Source organism: Octopus bimaculoides, chromosome 21 (genome assembly GCF_046866305.1).
Source record: "Octopus bimaculoides isolate indiv1 chromosome 21, ASM4686630v1, whole genome shotgun sequence".
In the NCBI taxonomy this organism is placed as follows: Eukaryota; Metazoa; Mollusca; class Cephalopoda; order Octopoda; family Octopodidae; genus Octopus; species Octopus bimaculoides.
In genome coordinates, this window is record NC_142948.1 from 9296566 (window position 1) to 9317422 (window position 20857).

A 20857-nucleotide genomic window follows, 5' to 3' on the forward strand; every position below is an offset into this window, starting at 1 on the left:
ATAATGGAAACTTTATGTTATAGCAAAACGAAAATGTTTCAAACGATGTTTTGTAATGCACACATTAAATCAGACAATTTGTGAACGTGAATGAAACATGAACTGGAGAGCTTCTCGATTACTGCGAACCATTCAACACAAAATCAGTTGTGTATATTTATATAGACGTGTGTATGTGTATATACGTTTCTGTATATATGTATATATAAAGGTAAATTTCCAAATTTTGGTTGGTAGACATATAGAATCTAAGTGGGTAGCGTCGTAGCTTTTACCGGTGAATAAAGCTGGTTAACCCCCTTGCGTGTGTATAAAAAACTTCCATTTAGTTTCATTTGCTAACCTCTATCGTCACATCCATAAATCTATATGTCTCTGGAGAGATTGCATGTTTTCGATAGAGAAAATAATGAATTTAAATATATATATATATATATATATATATATATATATATATATATATATATGAAATAATAAATAAGTGCGCTCTTTTAAAGCCTAGTAAGGCTCATGGGCCCGGTTTCCCCGGTTTCAATGGCGTATGTGTTCCCCAGCTGGATGGGACACCAGTCCATCGCAGCGTTACGCATTTTCGCCAGCTGAGTGGACTGGAGAAACGTGAAATGAAATGTTTTGCTCAAGAACACAACGCGTCACCCGGTCCAGGAATCGAAACCACAATCTTACGATCATGATGCTGACACCCTAACCACTAAGCCACGCGAATCCACACACACACACAAATGTGTATATATCTATCTATCTATATATATATATATATATATATATATATATATATATATATATATATATATATATATATATATATATATAGTGAGAATTTACAACAACAAAAAACAAAAAGAAAAGATGGTGTGTAAATAACAAACACATGTATTAGTTTAACGCTCGAGAAACAAGAAAGTCTTTTACGTTTCGAGCCTACAGTCTTCAACAGAAAGAAACACAGAAATAAACAGGTAGAGAATATAAGAAAAGGGTTAGTGGCTAGCGATCTATCATGGCGAATGTGTGTGTGTGTGTGTGACCAGTATATGGCCTGGAGGGCCGTACACTTTTACTCCGTCTGGTCAATATTGTGTAAGAGTCCCGTGTTGAACGCAACTGAGAAGCTTTAAGACAGATTTCTTACACGTGAACCATGTCCTCTTCAATATTTTTTTTATCACTTACCCTTCAGAAGGAATTTATACTGTGTTGCAAAATATTCGTCGCAAGGCGAGCAAAATTGATATGGATACAGGAGCAAAGGGTTCGATACTCTATCGGAGAATAACAATTGAAAGAAATCCCTTGCTTTAGATGGGTATGGTTTCTGAAATCAAGGAGTCCTTAGATTCCCCCAAGACAGACGGCCCAACACCTTAGTCAATATTTTTTTCCTTTATGTAATGCTTTTAATTGTTATTTTCTTTTCCCTCGCGATCAAGTCAGCCTCATAAAGGTTTTGTAGAGGCGTTTTTATTTATACTATTCCGGGCACCTTTGAACAATTGTGATCAAGGGACGGATTGGCAGTTAGTCATCATCATCATTATTACTATTATTATTATTATTATTATTATTACTATGATTATCAGCAGCGGCATCTTTATCGTTATATGTAGTTGTTATTGGTTTTTGCTCTAATACAAAAATTGATGATAATAATAAATGATAATGATGAAGATGATGCTGATAATAATAATGATGATAATAATAACACAATAACTATCATCATCATCATCACCGTCGTAGGTGTTGTAACATTATCGTCTTCCACATCGTTGTCATCAATTTGGTTCTCTTGAGCTAATGCTAGGAATCATTACCCTTTGTCAACTTTGCAGCTTGGTAAAAACAGAAAAAAAAACTCACTTTGCCGTCACCGCCATCATCGTCGTCGGCATCATCATCATCATCATGTTCATCATTGTCTTTGTATATTTTTTCTAATATTTTTCTCATTGTTGTTCCTAATATTTTCATTGTTGATTTTTGTTCGTGTTGTTGTGTTGTTGCTATTCTTCTCATCAACATCACCACCACCACCATCACTACAACCATCATTATTATTATTATTATTATTATTATTATTATTACTATTACTATCATTGTTATCATTATTATTATTATTATTACTATTATTATTATCATTATTATTATTATTACTATTACTATTATTATCATTACTATTACTATTATTATCATCATCATCATTGGTCGATGTTATTACTATTATTAATATTATTATTATCCTCATTATATGAAATGTTAGCAATGATAAAATTTTCCCTCGGTCGGCACAGCTATCATTCGAATTTATAGACGGCATTACCGTCCGCTGTTAATCCAACGTTATAAATCATGACAGTTAAGCTATGATAAAGGAATAGCACTCGCCACATTATCTCGTTGATCTCCAAGACAATTGGACGTGTACAAATCATTCAGTTTGCTTCGTTATCTGTATTAAAGAGATTATGGGTTCATATTTCACCACAAGCCATGTCAGGTAGTCTCAGAGCAATAAAGCTTCTCCAACGTAAATTCCATTGCACTTTCACTAATGATATACGTCGAGGTTGATGAAAGAGCCGAAGGTTTCTTGAAGCATTATCGCTAATATTACACTGCAAGCAAGCAAGCGAGCAACATCAGCATTGACACGGTTGGATGTATGTATGTATGTATGTGTGTAAGTATGTATATATATATGTATATGCATGTATGTATGTATGTATGCATGTATGTATATATGTATATATACCTGTATGTATGTAAGTATGTATATATGTATGTAAGTATGTATTTATGTATGTATATATGTATGTATGTATATATGTATGTATGTTAATATGTATGTATGTTAATATGTATGTATGTGTGTATGTATGTATATATATATGCCTGTGTCTGTGTTTATGTGTGTGTATACATATGTATATAGCCATATATATGTTTTTGTTTGTATATAAATGTGTGTTTGTGCGCCTATAAATATAAAATAACCGGCGTTGTCACCCTTATATATGTGCATATGTGTGTGTATGTGCGTGCATATATATACATATATAAATACATATATGTATATACATATGTATATGAATTGGTAGCGGCGTTTATGCAAGCAATGCCTCCCCTTTATCATCATCATCATCATCAAGTTGTCCTGCATCCATGATCACCGACTTAATGAATATCGCAAACGTACTATAACAAAAACAATCAGAGCAGAATAACCTACCACCACCACCACCACCATCGCAACAGCTTCCATTACCAACATTGTCACCACCATCACAACCATCACCACACTCAACACCATCACCACAACTGTTTACTCACAAATATTCTGTGAGTTTGCATGACCACGTGACATGCTTCCAACGAAGGCAAGTTTTGGAATTACACGAAACTTCATATTAGACTACATAAAATAGCTCAACGTGGGTATTATATATTTAATTTTCATGCTTAACACTCTATAGAATTATATTAATAGAAGGGAACCGAACTGCATATGTAACTTCTGCAGAGTTCCTTATTCTCCTCCTGGCCTTTCCAACAATCGTTTCGTAAAGATCTTATTAGTAAGTGCAGTGATAACATCCATTGCATAAGGCAATGTATATAATTCTATGATCAAAAGATCTCTTTGACTATAGATTCCAACTGTAGAATAAATTATTAGGAGGCTGCATGTCACGTTCAAAAGTTAAATCCACGTGTAATTGCTTCCAATATGTCTTTCACAAATTGCAAAACAATTTGGATTTAGAACGTCATCATTATTCCGAAATTGATCTCCTTGATATGACTAATAAAGTCAGATTCAATTTTCAGAGAATTAATTTATAGTCCAGCTTAATTTAATTCGTCATTAGTCGAAAGACACCTGTTGTTAATGTCTTTTATTTGCATTTGTGTACCATTTCTCCGTTTTCCGTCCTTAATTTCGTATACATTAGCTGCTTTCTTTCAAGGAATCTAGTACTCTTAGCTTAGTTTTTCGATGAGGCTAGAAGCAAAGAAATTAAACTGGTAGACAATATAACTGTGCAATAAACTAAATCACGCTAAAAGACTATTTAAAAGAACCATCTATGTATCATACCTAATGTATACACCTCACTAACAGGCAAATTAATGTAGATCACATCCGAGATAAAATCCTTTATGAATGTACTGTTTTAAAACACAAAACAGTGGAACCTAGTTTACGAACTATTCTCATCACGGTTAAATCGGCTTTGGAACAATTTTTCGAACATAAAATGTCTTGAGTGATGAACACCATCTCGAATAACGAACATGCAAGACGAATAACGAATATGCACAATACCATCAATTTCGAGATGTGGTTAGACGATATGAATAGCATCAGAACTTGAATGCTGATCTATTCTAGCGATTTCGAAAGTATGAATGTGAAATCCTCCTTACGCGGGATTTCAAAGCTTTTTCCATTGTATTAATGGAAAAATCTAAGAGTATCAACAGGGGAGCGTCAGTTGTTGTCTAGCTTTCGCTCAGTACACGTCCCTGCTCGAGTTCGCAGACCTTCTTACGGATTTGCTATGGGAAAAAATAATTTCGGTTTACGAACATTTCGGGTGATGAATGCCTTCAGGAAACAATTAAATTCGAAAACCGAGGTTCTACTGTATGTATTGGGTAGAGAAGAAAAATCAACCCAAGCAGCGGCTGGCTGGCATATCTGTTATAATTCTGAGTTCAAAATCAGGCCTAATTGGAAATTTTGGACAGCTCCAGGATACGATTACATTTGATGCTCTTTAACCGTGTCGTCGCATTATGCAGGCTCTTTGAATAATGCTTTGTGTACTCATAACGCTGTATTAGCACGTGAGAATTTATTATCGGGAAATAAACCATGTACAAATTATGAAAATGAGTTGTGTCTGGAATAATACTGGGAACATGTTAAAATTTTGTGAAAATTTATTGGTAACAGATGATCGAAAGTCCGAAAATAGGTGGGAAAAAATTGATCGAATCATAAGATGCTAGAATCACCAATTAATGGAATTATTGCAAATATTCTTAATACAGAAAGGAGTCTAATGTCAGGTTATATTTAAAGACAGCTTTATTAAATTTTAACGATGTATATGTTTCTTTGTGTGAGTGTGTGTGTCTATATATATATATATATATATATATATATATGTAGGGAGGTACGTACGCTGTTTATATGTAAACGTATACAAACTCACATATACGCATATATATATATATATATATATATATATATATATATATATATATATATAGGTTAAATGTATCTGATATGGGGGTATGTACGTGTGTGATATTTATACTTAAATTATATAAACCAATGTCGTTTATCTTAACGCCTCTTTATGACTGTTATCATAGATGCTTCATAAATTGCGCTAATTAAATCAATATTTTGAAAATGGTGCCAACGTATTATTTTGCGAAGTAATCATTAGCTCAACAAAATTACATAAAAGCGTCATAATCTTCTGTTACAGGAAACTGCACAGAAATAGTTGACTTGAAGACTGTACTCTTGAAATGATTCAATGAGATCTTAAAAACGCTTTTGAAATTCTCAATATTTTTTAGTACATCGTTGAATTTCTTTTTCACTGTTTTAAATAACAGAGATTATTTTAATGAAACCTGAAGTTATAGCATTTTCAAAGAGTCAGTATTTAAAAAAACAAAACTATATAACAATAACTCGTTGATTTAACTGGTAGTTACATCGATCAATTCTTTTACCGGTGTAGTATTTTGGATAAGTCGTATTCGCCTTAAATCTTGTATACTAAATTCTGATTTGTAGATCTTGAATTTCCTTTTATTAACATCTGCGTTAATTCCTCACCTCTTAAATATAGAACTGCATAATATGGCTGTTTGGAGGCCCAAAAGTGGCTGTGTGGTAGGTAGTTTGCTTACCAACCACATGGTTCCAGGTTAAGTCCCACTGCGTGGCATCTTGGGCAAGTGTCTTCTGCTATAACCTTGCGTCGACCAACGAATCATTTGAGTGTCTGTCAACTAGAATTCCTTCTTAATCGTTTCGTCCCTGTTTGAGTTCAATTACAAACGAGCTCAAATTAACCTTTAAACCTTTGCAGAGTGAACACTGGAATCGAATTCAGTTTCTGAAACCGACTTTGCTGTTTATCGCTTCGGGGACTATAAAGTAAGTTCCAGTTGAACATTAGAACCTGTAAACTACTCGCCTCTTCCACTAAAATATCTGGCTTGTGTCTATTGTAGAAAGTATTTTTTTCTCTCTCTTTCTATTTTCCTCCGTGTCTCACGTTCTCAATCAGCTCAACTACAATAAAACCTACAGAACTATGATGAAACTCACTGAAAAAACACTGAGGTTAACGACGGCGACTCTATGATTCCATTCAGAGTTGGGGACAAAAGAAAGAGAAAATTATGAATTTCTCATAAATAAAGTAGAAACGGTCAATTCTCATGGAACCGTTCATCCCAGCAATAATTTATTTATAAGGCGAATTATTTTATTACCTAAATACAATTATAATACCGTAGCTGTTAAATAAAATCACTGAACGGGGCCGACTGCTTATTAAAAAACCTCAAGGAGAGAACTGGGATACTCGCAATTTCAGAATTTTTCTTTAACCTCCTGTATTCTTAGAAATCATAATGGAACATTCAAAATTATGGGTACATTAACTTGAACGCACCGGTGTAGTTTCCTCGCCTTTGCTAATAAAAAAATAGTGGATGTATGTCCTGCTAAACGCACACAATAACATCTCAGAAAGAAGGCGGTAAGGTGGCAGAAACGTTAGCATGACGGGCGAAATGCTTAGCGGTATTTCGTCTGTCTTAATGTTCTGAGTTCAAATTTCGCTGAGGTCGACTTTGCCATTCATCTTTTCAGGAGTCGATAAATTAAGTACCAGTTGCGTACTGGTTCGATCTAATTGATTGGTCCCCTCCCACCACCAAAAAATTTTTTCGGGCCCTGTGTCTAGAGTAGAAAAGAATAACATTTTATAAAGAAATATTGTTCGAACACCTCGTGCAATATTAAAAAACGAGGGCACCTGAACTTGAACAAACTGATGCGATATCCTCAAGGCGATCGTTTGATAAACTAAAACTAGATATCGTATATCTTGCAGCAAATATCACTAACATTCGAGAAGTTATGAACACAGTAACAAGTGACAGAGAAGAAAACAATGAAGGAACAAAAAAAAGAAAGAAGCAAAACTATATAGTTAAAATGATTGATAGTTGGCCTGTTCAATGATGCAATGGTCGGAGCTAAACAGGAAAATAACAGCAGTGACAGGAGAAGCAGGAACAACACCAAAACTGGAATCGTGTTTCCATAACTTGTGTTTTAAATGAGTTATTTTCTAATGTATAATCTATTTCATAAAAGTGAGGGAACTATTAGATTTCAGCTATCTCTCTCTCTCTCTCTCTCTCTCTCTCTCTCTCTCTCTCTCTATATATATATATATATATATATATATATATATGCTGCGACTAGTACTACTACTACTACTACTACTACTGCTGCTGCGACTACTACAACTACTACTACAATAGGCACCACTGCCACCACCTCCACTACATTAACTACTAATACCATCAGTATTACTAATGATTCCCATGTGCACTGTCTTTTGAAATTCTGCCATTTTGGGGTTTCCTGGTACCTGAGCTAGGTAGCAATCAGCCCGTTTTGCTATTATTCCTAATTATTATTATTATTATTATTATTATTATTACTACTACTATACAACACGAAGAGTTCGGTGCGATTGCAATTGATATTTTATTGGTAGAACGACATTTCGACACCTTGCCAGTCTTTATTCTTTAAAATTATTATTATTATTATTTAGATTACAAAAACTATTATTAATATAATGATTCTTATAATTTCGTCTCTTTTTACACGCAGAGAAACGGGTGTAGTGATGATATGTGGATAAATTTTGGAAAGTGTGAAAACTACAGAACAGGTATGGAAAGTAAAGTGCACAGTGCACTAAACGAATGATATCAGATTCGAGACACAAGGAAATGGGGTTCGCCGGTGTATAAGAGGTTTCTCTTTAACTACGTGACCTTCTTCAATTCCCATTTCTTCTGTGATTGAACATCGGAAACTCTACCTGTGGAGTTGAAAAGGAAATCAATACAATAACAATGTGCTGAGAGAGCATCTAAGAAAAATGAAGTCAAGAGAAGGGATTGAATTCTGTAATAGAGAAGCACATGAAGGTCAGTCGGTGCGCTAGCGGATGAAAAACCGACGATACGAAACTCATAGATGTATGAATTAAATAAGGATTAATGCTAAGGAGTTGGATTACAATAGCAAAATGGACAGACGGAGACGGAAGAAGTAGAGAGAGAGAGAGAGAGCGTAATGTTTAACAATAAATAAACCCTCGTTTAGAAAAAACATTAGGGAAAAACTCGAATACGAGGGGAGAACTTTATAAAGACGAATGATTGTTCTACTGTACTCTCATACACATATCTTCCACTTCCATGCAGTAGGGAATTCTCTCTATGTCCTCGAATGTGGCAAAAATCCACATTTCGAATCCAAATCTCCACCAGTTGCGCACTTCTGTTTCCGCCGCTGGTCCCATTTCTGGATCTCCCTTGGTTGCAGCAAGAATTTTTGCAATTAACCACTCCGGTTTAATTTCTGGTGGCACTCTTGGTATTCGTATCCTTACGCTTCTTCTTCCCCTGTAACTGGGTAGCAGTGTGATCTTTTGTGTTCTCAATATGGTGGTAGCGTGCCTGGTTGCCTCTTCTTTAGTGGCAAAACTCACCTCCACCGTGCCGATATACGTGGCCTGTTTTGCAATATCACCCAGGCACTCCTCAATTTCTTCTTCTGTCACCATTTCAATTTTACAGGTTTCGACAGCCTGTATACGGTACACAACTGTCCTCAGCGTCTTGTCTTCCTTGGTCTCTTTTGGAGGGCGGATAATTTAAATGAGTCTCCCTCTACCTGTATCAAGTTCTTGCTTCTGCTCGCCCCTTCCATATCCACCTCGATCATTTTAGCTTCCAGCGGCACCGGCTTCTTCGCCGCAGCAGCCCTGGCGTAGCTCTCCATACTGGAGACACTACCACTCGCCACAGCTGGGGAGAAAAATGCTGCGGTTCGCGCGAAACGTTACAATAAATTCACAATTATTCACAGAGATAACTTACAGTGATTCACACAGTTTTCACATAGTATCGCAGTAGTATTCACAATAACTCACAAAAAGAGATTTCTTTGGAGAAAGCGATGCATCATTGCATGTTTTCTTTTATAAGATATCATACACAGACCAGCCCAAATATTCAAACAATTCCCTTTCCCTCCCTTTCCTTCTCTCTTTCTTTTCTTTATTTAAATCAGAACAGAGAAAAAAAATATTTTAATTATACAGGTTGCTGTATTAAAGTAAATTCAGCCTCGTCGGTTTCAATTCCCTGTAATGACTAAATAATTTAATTGTTTTTCTTTTCTCTGTTCTGATTTAAATAAAGAATTGTTTCATCTCCGTGATTTTGTACATCCGTATTCTATGTATAGAAAAATCATTATGTTTCTTTTCATATGTGATTAAATGTTCGAGATGTGATATATTAGTTGGATGACCTTAAATTGGTTTATTCTCCAACCAAGGTTTGTTATATACATATATACATAGTGAGATCGATAGATAAATAGATAGATAGACAGATAAAAAAATAGACAGAGAGACAGATAGATAAATAGATAGATAGATAGATAGGGCGAAAGAGAGAGAGAGAGGGGGGGAGAGAGTGACACTAAGATAGGTAGATAGATAGATACATATATAGAGAGATATATCCAAAAGCCAGTACACACATATCAGCAAACACGGAAGATGGATGTAAAGATATATCTACTATTTCCACCATTACTGATCATTCCCCGTTTATTTTCGAATGCCCTCATGTATCAGCCAACCTCCAAGTTTGTTTTCCAGAGAAAAGTATGTTCTTATGTCCCTCTGCTGCGTTTCTATGATTGAATTAGTTCTGAAAGGATGTGACGCGGTAACTGGAAATGGCTTTCAATAAAGAATCTTACGTTTCTTCAAACCAAATATGTTTCCATCCGATTCTTTCCCACGTATGAAATTATTGTCTTTTCGTATGCTTCTCTTATTCGCCTTGCTTGGGTTGTCTTTAACTACTGCCTTTTATCTTCACGTTACTTAGAGGAAGCTAAACTCATACACGTAGCTATGTACAACCCTAGATAAGTTGAAATAGATAGGCAGTTACATGTGCGTATATCGTTTCCATTCTATCTATCTATCTGACTGTCTGTCACTATGTATGTTTGTCTCCTTTTCTGTCTGTCTATCTATCTATCTATCTATCTATCTATCTAACTTACTGTCTGTCTGTCTGTCACTATGTATGTTTGTTTGCTTTTCTGTCTATCTATCTATCTATCTAATTAACTATGTATTTGCGTATTTATCTCTCTCTCTCTCTCTGTATGTATATATATATATATATATATATATATATATATATATATATATATATGTATATATAAAATTGTGTGTGTACCAGATTCTCTGTTTACAAGTATTTCTACTTAAAGTATATGTTTACGGGTAAATTGAAATGAGCTAAGTATACACAGAATAAATTACATTTATTCTCCACATTAAACTCAGGCCTCTTCTTATCTAATTACTTTGAATTTTCCACTTGCACAAACACTCAGTAAATACACACGTTATATATGCGCGCGCGCGTGCGTGCGTGCGTGCGTGCGTGCGTGCGTGCGTGCGGTCACAAGTACATTTCTGAATAGAGAAAACCATGAAGGAATTCCCGACATTTATAACAATTGACACGTGATCACAATCCGCGGCCCCTTTGAATATTCACATCAGATTCTCTTTTTCCTCCGTCTATCCCTGTCTTCGTATCCCTCTATCCTTCTCTGTGCCTGTCTACCTGTATCCGTCTATGTGCCTCTCTCTCTCTCTTTTTCTCACACAAACTCACGTTTCTATTGGAGACAAAGTTTCTATCTTCTTATAACGCTATGTCACCGTCAATGTCTCACAGTCAGCTCAATATATGAGCATGGTTAACTGCGTAATTAATTTTTTTTGTATGTATGTATGTACATATGTATGGGTGTATATATGTACGTACGTATGAATAAATATATGTGTGTATGTAAGCATGCGGATAAACAAATTAGATATATTAAATACAATATATATATATATATATATATATATATATATATATATATATATATATATATATATATATACGTAGATATGAAAAACGTGAGGCGGCAAAAATGGAGGCTTTAAGACGATGACTATTGAAGTAAAATATATAGATATATAGATATTTGTTACACAGAGTACAAACAACAGAGAAAATTAAACGGGTGGAAGAAAGGTGGTGAAACTATTTGTAGCACGTAAAAACATGTATTGTGTTCTTTAGATAAATAACGTTTAGGAATATCTTTGACGTATTTCTCAACATATGCAACTTGTAGCACTTTCACATTTAAGGTTTTCTTTAAATAAATCATATCTATCTCTCACCAGATGGAGTACATGTTTTTGTTGAATTTTCTGTCACATTACTGTACATTACACACACACACACATACATATATAAATCTACCGAACCAAATTACAGGCTTTGGTCGTTCCAAGGCTATAATAGAAAACACTTGCGAAAGGTTCCACGCAGTGGGACTGAACCTGGAACCATGTGGTTGGGAAACAAGCTTCTTACCACATAGCTATGCCTGCGCCTACGCAAAATTTTATAAAATGTTTCTAACATAACGATTTAAATATATTCTTTAACCATATAACACAAGCCTTCTGTAGTTTTTTCACTCTATTTTGTCTTTTATATATATGTATATATATATATAAAATTAGTGTACATTTAAACACAAAAGAGGTGACCCTAACAAGACAACTAACATGCTAGAAGGAGCAATCAAAATTCAAACCCCGGTTAGGGGCAATTTCGAAATTACTCCTAACTGTGGTTTGGATTTTGACTGCTCCTTCTAGCATGTTAGGTGTCCTGTTAGGGTCACCTCTTTTGTGTTTAAATGTACACTAATTTTATATGAATAATATATAGTCTATTGACTATTTTCTGCATGCTTGGCTACTGGTAGAACAAGTTCTACAATTTTCCTGCCCTGTATATTTTTCCTTATATATATATATATATATATATATACACATACACGCACACACACACATGTATATATATAAACGTATATAATATTTGCTTAAGTGAATGGGCTTATTGCTTTTGTTGTTTTTGTTTTATATTTGAAATTCTGTTGTCCTCTCTGACATTGCCTAAGCAGCCTTGTGCAAAACTCTTAAAACACGTCATTTTTAGACTCCATGTATTATAGCACATCGATAATGCACTCGTATTTCCCCGAAAGATATTCATTTGTTACCCTTTATAATGTTCAGAAACAATAGAATTCCTACCATCTCCAGGTCGACTTTCTCAATGTGAATGACATGTTCGAAGACCTTTTATTTCTAGAAAATGTTCAATGAAATATCTGAAAGCATATTCTGAAATCAAAAGAAATTATGTAAGCAAGGGTCGCTGTATTAGCTACGGTTCTTTCTTGTCTGCCACAGAGATAGCGTCAACATTATTAATGGATCGATTAAACAATTCTCCAGCTTTGTATTCACATTTAAATTTATCTTGACGTTGTTGAGATAATATATCCTCTGAATATCTTACGATTAATATTCGAAACGAAATACTTCTCTAATTAAGAATAATTTTCGAAAAATCTAATTTGAATACGTTTTAGTCGATATATGTATGTATGTATGAATGTATGCACATGTATGTATGTTTGTATATATATATATGCTCTTATATGTATGCTTGTGTGTGTGTGTGTGTTTGTATATATATATTAGGTCATCAAGTATGAAATTTGTAGAAAAGAAAAAAAAAGCTTGCTAATGTTTTATAAATAGAAGGAATAGTTTTATTCAGCCAAAGTATGCACCCATATTGTCAATACATGTTTGCCATTTCTGCGAAACTGTAAAAGCTTGGCAATCTAGATGTGTGTATTATGTATGCATGCAATTATGTATATGTGTATGTACGTATGCATGTATGTATAAGTGTATGTATGTATGCACGCACGCATGTATATATGTGTGTGTGTGTATGTATATATACGTACGTTTAAGATACTGCGTTTATTAAATAGTGTACACATGCACACACACATACATACACACACAAGCACACACAAACGCATAGACACCACGCACACACACACACCTATATAAAAACAGAAAGTATGCGGCTGTGTGGAGATGAATTTACTGAAGAATGTTAAAGGACGTGACTCCCATACATATATACATGTATGTATATACATGTATGTATATATATATATATATATATATATATTTCTCGTGTTCCTCTCTGTTGAAGAGCGTAGGCTCGAAACGTAAAGGACTTTCTCATCTTTCCGAGCGTTAAACCATTACTCCTACTTGTTTATACACCGTCTTCATCTTTCCTTTTTCTGTAAATTTCAACTATAAAAATATATATATATATATATGCATACACACACATACACACACACACACACGCACGCACGCGCACACACACACACACACACACACACACACACACACACACACACACACACACACACACACACACACACACACACACACACACACACACACACACACACACACACACACACACACATATATATATATGTACAATTATAGTTACATATATATGTATATATTTATTCATATATTCATATTTATATATAATACTACCAAAATAAGTAGGTATACACGCAATTATATACACATACACACACACCTATACACATGCATTTGTATACCTATATATAAATATACATTCTTATTCGAATACTCAATCTTGTATATGTATATAAATATACATATACTCGTCTGATTGTGTATGCATGTATACATGTAAAATGTTACACGTACACACGCACACATATAAGCACATATTGAAGCTCACTAGCTTCCTACACCTTGATTCTTGGATCCTACCTTTACATATATGTGTGTATATATATATATATATATATATATTGGCAGAGGCTGACACATAGAGGCAGATAGAGATGCTATAAAAACCGACAGCGTAGATATTTACTAAAACGTCTAGAAACAAGGGAGACACAAACATACAAATATCTGTTTGTTCCGCATGTCTTTTTGTTGTTGTTGTTATTGTTGTGGCTGTTGTTATTGTTGGTATTGTTGTTGCTGTATATTTTAAATTATTTTCTGTGTTGTCTCATGGTGAAAGAGACAAAACAAACATTGGATAGTTTACTAAGTCAAGTCAATCTCGTTCCCTTGTGACGAGATTTGCTTAACCATGTTCAGGATTACGAAAAAACTTCAGGCATAAGCAATTAATTATGGGATATCTGCTTCCCCAAGACAGTACAATTTACCTTCTTCTGTAATCTCGTAACACAACAGCCACTAGGAATGTCGTTTCATCATCATCATCATCAAGGTCATCATCATCACCATCATCATCGTCGTCATCCTCGTATAAAGCATCATCGTCGTAGTCATCATAATCATCATCCTTGTCATTATCATCATCATTGTCATCTTCCTCTCCTCCTCCTCCCCTCCACCCTTCTCTGCTCTCTCTCCTCTTTGTTTCTTCTTTCTCCATTTCCTTCCATCCTTCATCCCTCGTCCTTGTTTTTCTCTCTTCCTTGTTTTTCTCTCTACCACCTCCCTCTCCATCTCCCCTTTCTCCTCTCCCCCTCATGCCTTTCCTCCGCCTCATGCCTCCTTCTATTTCTACTCCCCTCCTCATTCTTCTTTCTCCTCCTCCACTTTCTTTTTCCTCTCCCCTTCCTCTTGCTCCTCCTCATCAACTTCATCCTCAAAACTACGTATTTTGTGGTATCGACATTGTCATTCTTACTACTACTACAACTACAACTGTATGTCTACTACTATTACTACTACTACTACTACTACTACTACCTGTATGTCTTGCATACAAAATAGCTGAGGAAAATTCTCTTGGAATACCCACGAAGTTCATAGCACTAACATTAATTTTATATATATATACATATATATATACATACATACATACATACATACACACACATATATAATATATATATGTATACACACACACACACACACACACATATATATAATATATATATATGTATATGCACACACACACACACACACACACATATAATATATATATGTATATACACACACACACACACACACGCACACACATATACATATATATATATATATATATATATGTGTACACACACACATATATATAATATAGTTTACTGTTCTGTTGCGGTAAGATAAATGAAAAATAAAATTGATCCAGAGAAAAGATATGTATCATTTAATGTACACAAAATTAAAATAAGAGGACATGTGCTCAGAGCCCACAGATTGCTTGGAGAAACAAGGGTTATATAAAACCCGCCAAATCACCACGGACGTACTTACAAACCCAAATACATACATATATGGGTGTGTGACTCCCTATATCCCTCTCTCTCTATATATATATACACACACACGCCCGTATATATGCGTATGCATAAATGTAGTCGTAGACATATAAATGAGCATAATTGTATGTTTATCATGCACATACATCTGTCAGTGTGCTTTCTGTGTTTAAATATATATATATGAAGATTTTAATTTGTGTGTGTATATGTCTATGTGTATAAATATTTCTGAGTACATACACATACACATACCACTCACATATGCATGCATACATACATACATACATACATACATACATACATACATACATACATACAGATATAGATATAGATATTTATGTGCATCTATGTTTGTGTGTCTATATGTATATAACTATACCGATATACATAGACCTAGACACACGTATGACGTATGTAAATGTATTAATCTAATTGTATAGCTGTCTAATTACATCTACTTTATCTCAGCGTCCGATTATTAATTCTGATTCGGTGTTGATGTCTGCCTAGTGTATTATAAGATCCGCTACTCTCTCGACCGCAACATACTTTAATTTCTTATTCCTAATCTTTTCATCATTCCAATAAATTCTTAGAAAATAAAAATAAAGCCGTTCTTGTACAGTCTTACTGCTCTCATGCAATCTCGAGTATCTAGACCCACTAACCTACTAATTGTCTAATGCGATGGCCATATCTTACTGCATACAGATATTGACTCGATTTACAGATGTCTCCTGGTTTATCTTTTATCTTCTACTTAATTCAGTCATTAGATTTCGGTCATACTGGAGCACTGCCTTGAATTATTTTTAGTCGGACGAATCGACTCCTTTATTTATTGTTTTCTTACAATGATCGGTGCTTATTCTATCACTCAATTTTGCTTGACATGAGCTGTTGTTCCGAATATATCCCCGTATGTTAACGATTCGGCAAAACAAACCTCTCGAATAATAACAGCCTTGAAGTTGTAAGTAGTGGCTTCGATCTGTTCAACTAATCTCTTCAAAGCGGTGCCCCAGAATGGCGGCAATCCAACGAATGTAACAGATAAGATAAAATATATATAAGCACATAATGACAAAGACACACAGACACTTCTTGGTCAATATAATACTTATTTTGGTCAATATAATACTTATTTTGGTCAATATAATATTTAACTCCTATATTTACAATTATTTACAAGGCCCGAAATTTTTCAGCTGGGGGCCAGTCGATTAGATCGATCCTCAGTACGCAACTGGTCCTTAATCTATTGACTCCGAAACGATGAAAGGCAAAGTCGACCTCGGCGGAATTTGAACTCAGAACGTAAAGACTGACGAAGTACCGCTAAGCATTTCGCCCGGCGTGCTAACGTTTCCTATTTCTTTATTGTCCACAAGGGGCTAAACACAGAGGGGACAAGCAAGGACAGAGAAAGGGTTTAAGTCAGTTACATCGACCCCCAGTGCGTAACTGGTACTTAATTTATCGACCCCGAAAGGATGAAAAACAAAGTCGACCTCGCCGGAATTTGAACACAGAACGTAAAGACAGACGAAATACCACTAAAAATTTCGTCCGGCGTGCTAACGTTTCTGCCAGCTCACGGCCTTGATATTTACAATTATTACCATAGTAATAAACAAATTCAAGTACCCATCATAGGCACGTGAGCTCAAACAACCCACCTAGCGGCATACTCGGTCTGGCCCCTTAATATAAATTCTAAGTCCCTATCGAACATCAGCTGAAAATTCTTACTCCTTCCAATATCTTGTATAGCACCAGACTATGCAACTTCATAAACTCAGCTTCATGCTCAATATTCGGTGTTCTAAACGGATTTCATTAATCTACATTATCCATCGTGCTGATTTGTTAGGAACAGGTACATCAGCAAATATGATATTGGTTATTGCTTTACTGGTCAAACAATTAGAACTAAAATATAATAAAAAATACACACACGTTCCGTAACCTAAAGAAGCATACAAACACCACTCTGTCGTGGTACATTTGGTACTTGAGTAACAATTACATATCAAAAACTCGTGAAATTCTTACAGTTAAACACCAATAGAAAAGTAGATGCGTTTCCGTGATCGGTATTTCCTAAACGAATTACATTATCCATCTCCTATATGTGTTATCAGGAAGTGATATGTCGGTTATATGTTTAATAGCCAACACACTCACATTTTATGCTACCCAGTTAAAAATACATGCAACACTTTGTCATAGGACATTTTGAACTTGGCCGAGAATCACATGGCACTTGATAACATTTTGAATATATCAAAAACACCAAAAGCGCACTGGATTCTGACACAAAACACCAATGTAAAACTAGATGTTTCTCGTTGCTTGAATCTCTTCAGTTTCAATTCAGAGCTCGCAAAATTTTGTAGTCATTACAATTCAAATTTATTAAACAAAATGCTAACTATACACTATTCACAATTCGTTTATTCACACAAAGCCTGTTCCACAATTCTCCCCGGTCGACATGAAAACAAACACCAAGAATAACCTAATCTGACCTCGGACAGTACTATGTATAACAAACATTATCAAATTGACTCATCAGACTGTACACTTGACTCCTGCTTCATGTTATCCTTTCATCTCTTCCATTACTAAACCTCATAGAGAAACTACTTATATATATATATATATAAACGTCACATATGATGCCGTCTTCTTCAGATGAGGTTAATTACATGCTCACAATCAGTCATTCTTCCATATTTTATGAGTATGAAGTCGCTTCACGGATATACATTCGTCTTTCATCTGTCAAACGGTATCTAATACTTGTGAAGACTCGCTTCGAGCTAAAGTTTGCATTGACATATGCATGTACCTAAATCTCTTAACAGCAATATCAGCGCGAAGCAATGTTCAGTCATAAGCGAAATTTAGGTTATTTAAGATATGTATGTGACATTTCAACTTGTAAATCTATAGACACAGAAATGCAAGCGAAGAGAGACATACATAGAGAACACTGTATTATAAGCTTTCAATATATAATGTGCATGTGTGTATGCATTCCACGCACTGTGTTTGTAAATTAATGCACACACAAGTTAACAGGAGCTCATACACATTAAGATATACACATATATGTGAAGGCAGCAAGCTAGCAGAAATGTTAGCACGCCGGGCAAAATGCTTAGCGGTATTTCGTCTATCTTTACGTTTCGAGTTTAAATTCTGCCGAGGTCGACTTTGCGTTTCGGGGTCGATAAATTAAGTACCAGTTGCATACTGGGTCGATCTAATCCACTGGCCCCCCTCCCCCAAAGTTTCCGGCCCTGTGCCTGGAGTAGAAAAGAATATATATACATAGAGGGCAAATATGAGAGTATTAAAGTTCCTCTATCCGTTCTAAGAACTATCAACTTCGAGATGAGTTACTGCAGTAAGAATAAAATATTAGCTGTGACCACGATGTTAATAGACAAGTCACTGTAAATAGCTGCACATCAGAAGAGAGAATGAGTTTGTATATAATAACATAGATAAGGAAAAACTAGAAGAAGAAGATGATGATGATGATGATGAGAAATGTGTTGTTGATTTAATAAGACGAGATATTCCAGATCAGAGGTTAGAAAGTTTGTTGTTAATTAAGGCGAACTAATCACGACAACATGTCTTATTAACACGTTTCCAGTTTTGCTTATCTTGATTTTCTTACCTGACGAATGATTAACTATTTGATTAATTTCTTAAAAATCTATTAATATTTAAACGGTCTTTTTCAGCTCGTCTGCGGCTTCTACATCTTTCAATCTCTCTTGCTCCCTCTCCCACTTTGTTCTCTCTGCCTTTCACTCTTTCTCTCTACTTCACTCCGTCGCATTAATCGCCATATCTGTTTCTATTTCCCTCCGTCGTATTTATCTTCGTATCTGTGTTGGTGTTTCTCTGTTGTGTTTATCTCCATATCCGTCTCTTGTTTTACTCTTGTATCTTTTCCATTCCAGTCTTTGACATACTTACGCTTTTATTATCTTTGCTATTAGGCTTCTTTGCCTATCGGTTCTTCGTCTACTTTGCAGGCGTCATTATTTATGATTCTTCCTATATCTTCGTTAATTAAACTCGCCCACTCAAGGAGATAACTTCTACACTGTACTACAAGGAAAAATAACTAACTAAACAACAACTCAAAACACAAAATCAACACCAGCAACAACAACAACTTAATCAACAAAAGCAATCACTCAATTCAAGGCCAGAATATATTTATTACGCTCCCGCCGCTGCCTAATTTTATTTATTCATAAAAAAATATCAAAACAATTACAAAATTAATTAAAAATAGATTCTCGTAGAGGAAAGAAACTATTTGCTTATATATTTGTTACACGTGATTGCTTTTCTAAAGTTTTTTTGACGTAATTTTATAAATGTTCCTATACGACTATTTTTTCTTTTGTTTTTGTTTTTAAATTTTACTCATTTATATGTCTGTGTAAGCTAGCATTGTTGTTGTTGTCGTTGTGAAGACAACAAATGATTCTTTATCAAAGCTAGCAAAATGCTAGCTTATCAAAGAAATGTGTAATTATGTCAAATTTTAATCGTGCATATGTTAAACCGTATCTCTGAAGCGAAGACTATTCAAAACACTTCAATCTCACTCTCTCACACACACACACACGCGCACGTGTGTGTGTTTGCGATTGAAGTTTCTCGAACAGTCTATATTGTTGATGTCATATATATATATATATATATATATATGTATATATATATATTTTGATATTTAGGAGAAGCAACAGATTAACTCCTGTATATATCATGTATATATATATATATATATATATATATATATATATATATATATATATATATATATATTGATATTTAGGAGAAGCAACAGATTAACTCCTGTATATATCATGTATATATATATATATATATATATATATATATATATATATATTGATATTTAGGAGAAGCAACAGATTAATTCCTGTATATATCATGTGTATATATATATATATATATATATATATATATATATAGTAAATAATATATATACATGCATATATGGGTTCAGGACGTCACCAACAGTGCAAATAACATGAAATACATAAACAACGAGAAAAATGGATGACAGGACAACTAAACACAGAGAAAGGACCCTTCATCGGTTGTCAGATGTCTATCTACTCCTTATTTTAAGCATTCAATGACAAAATGCGTCTT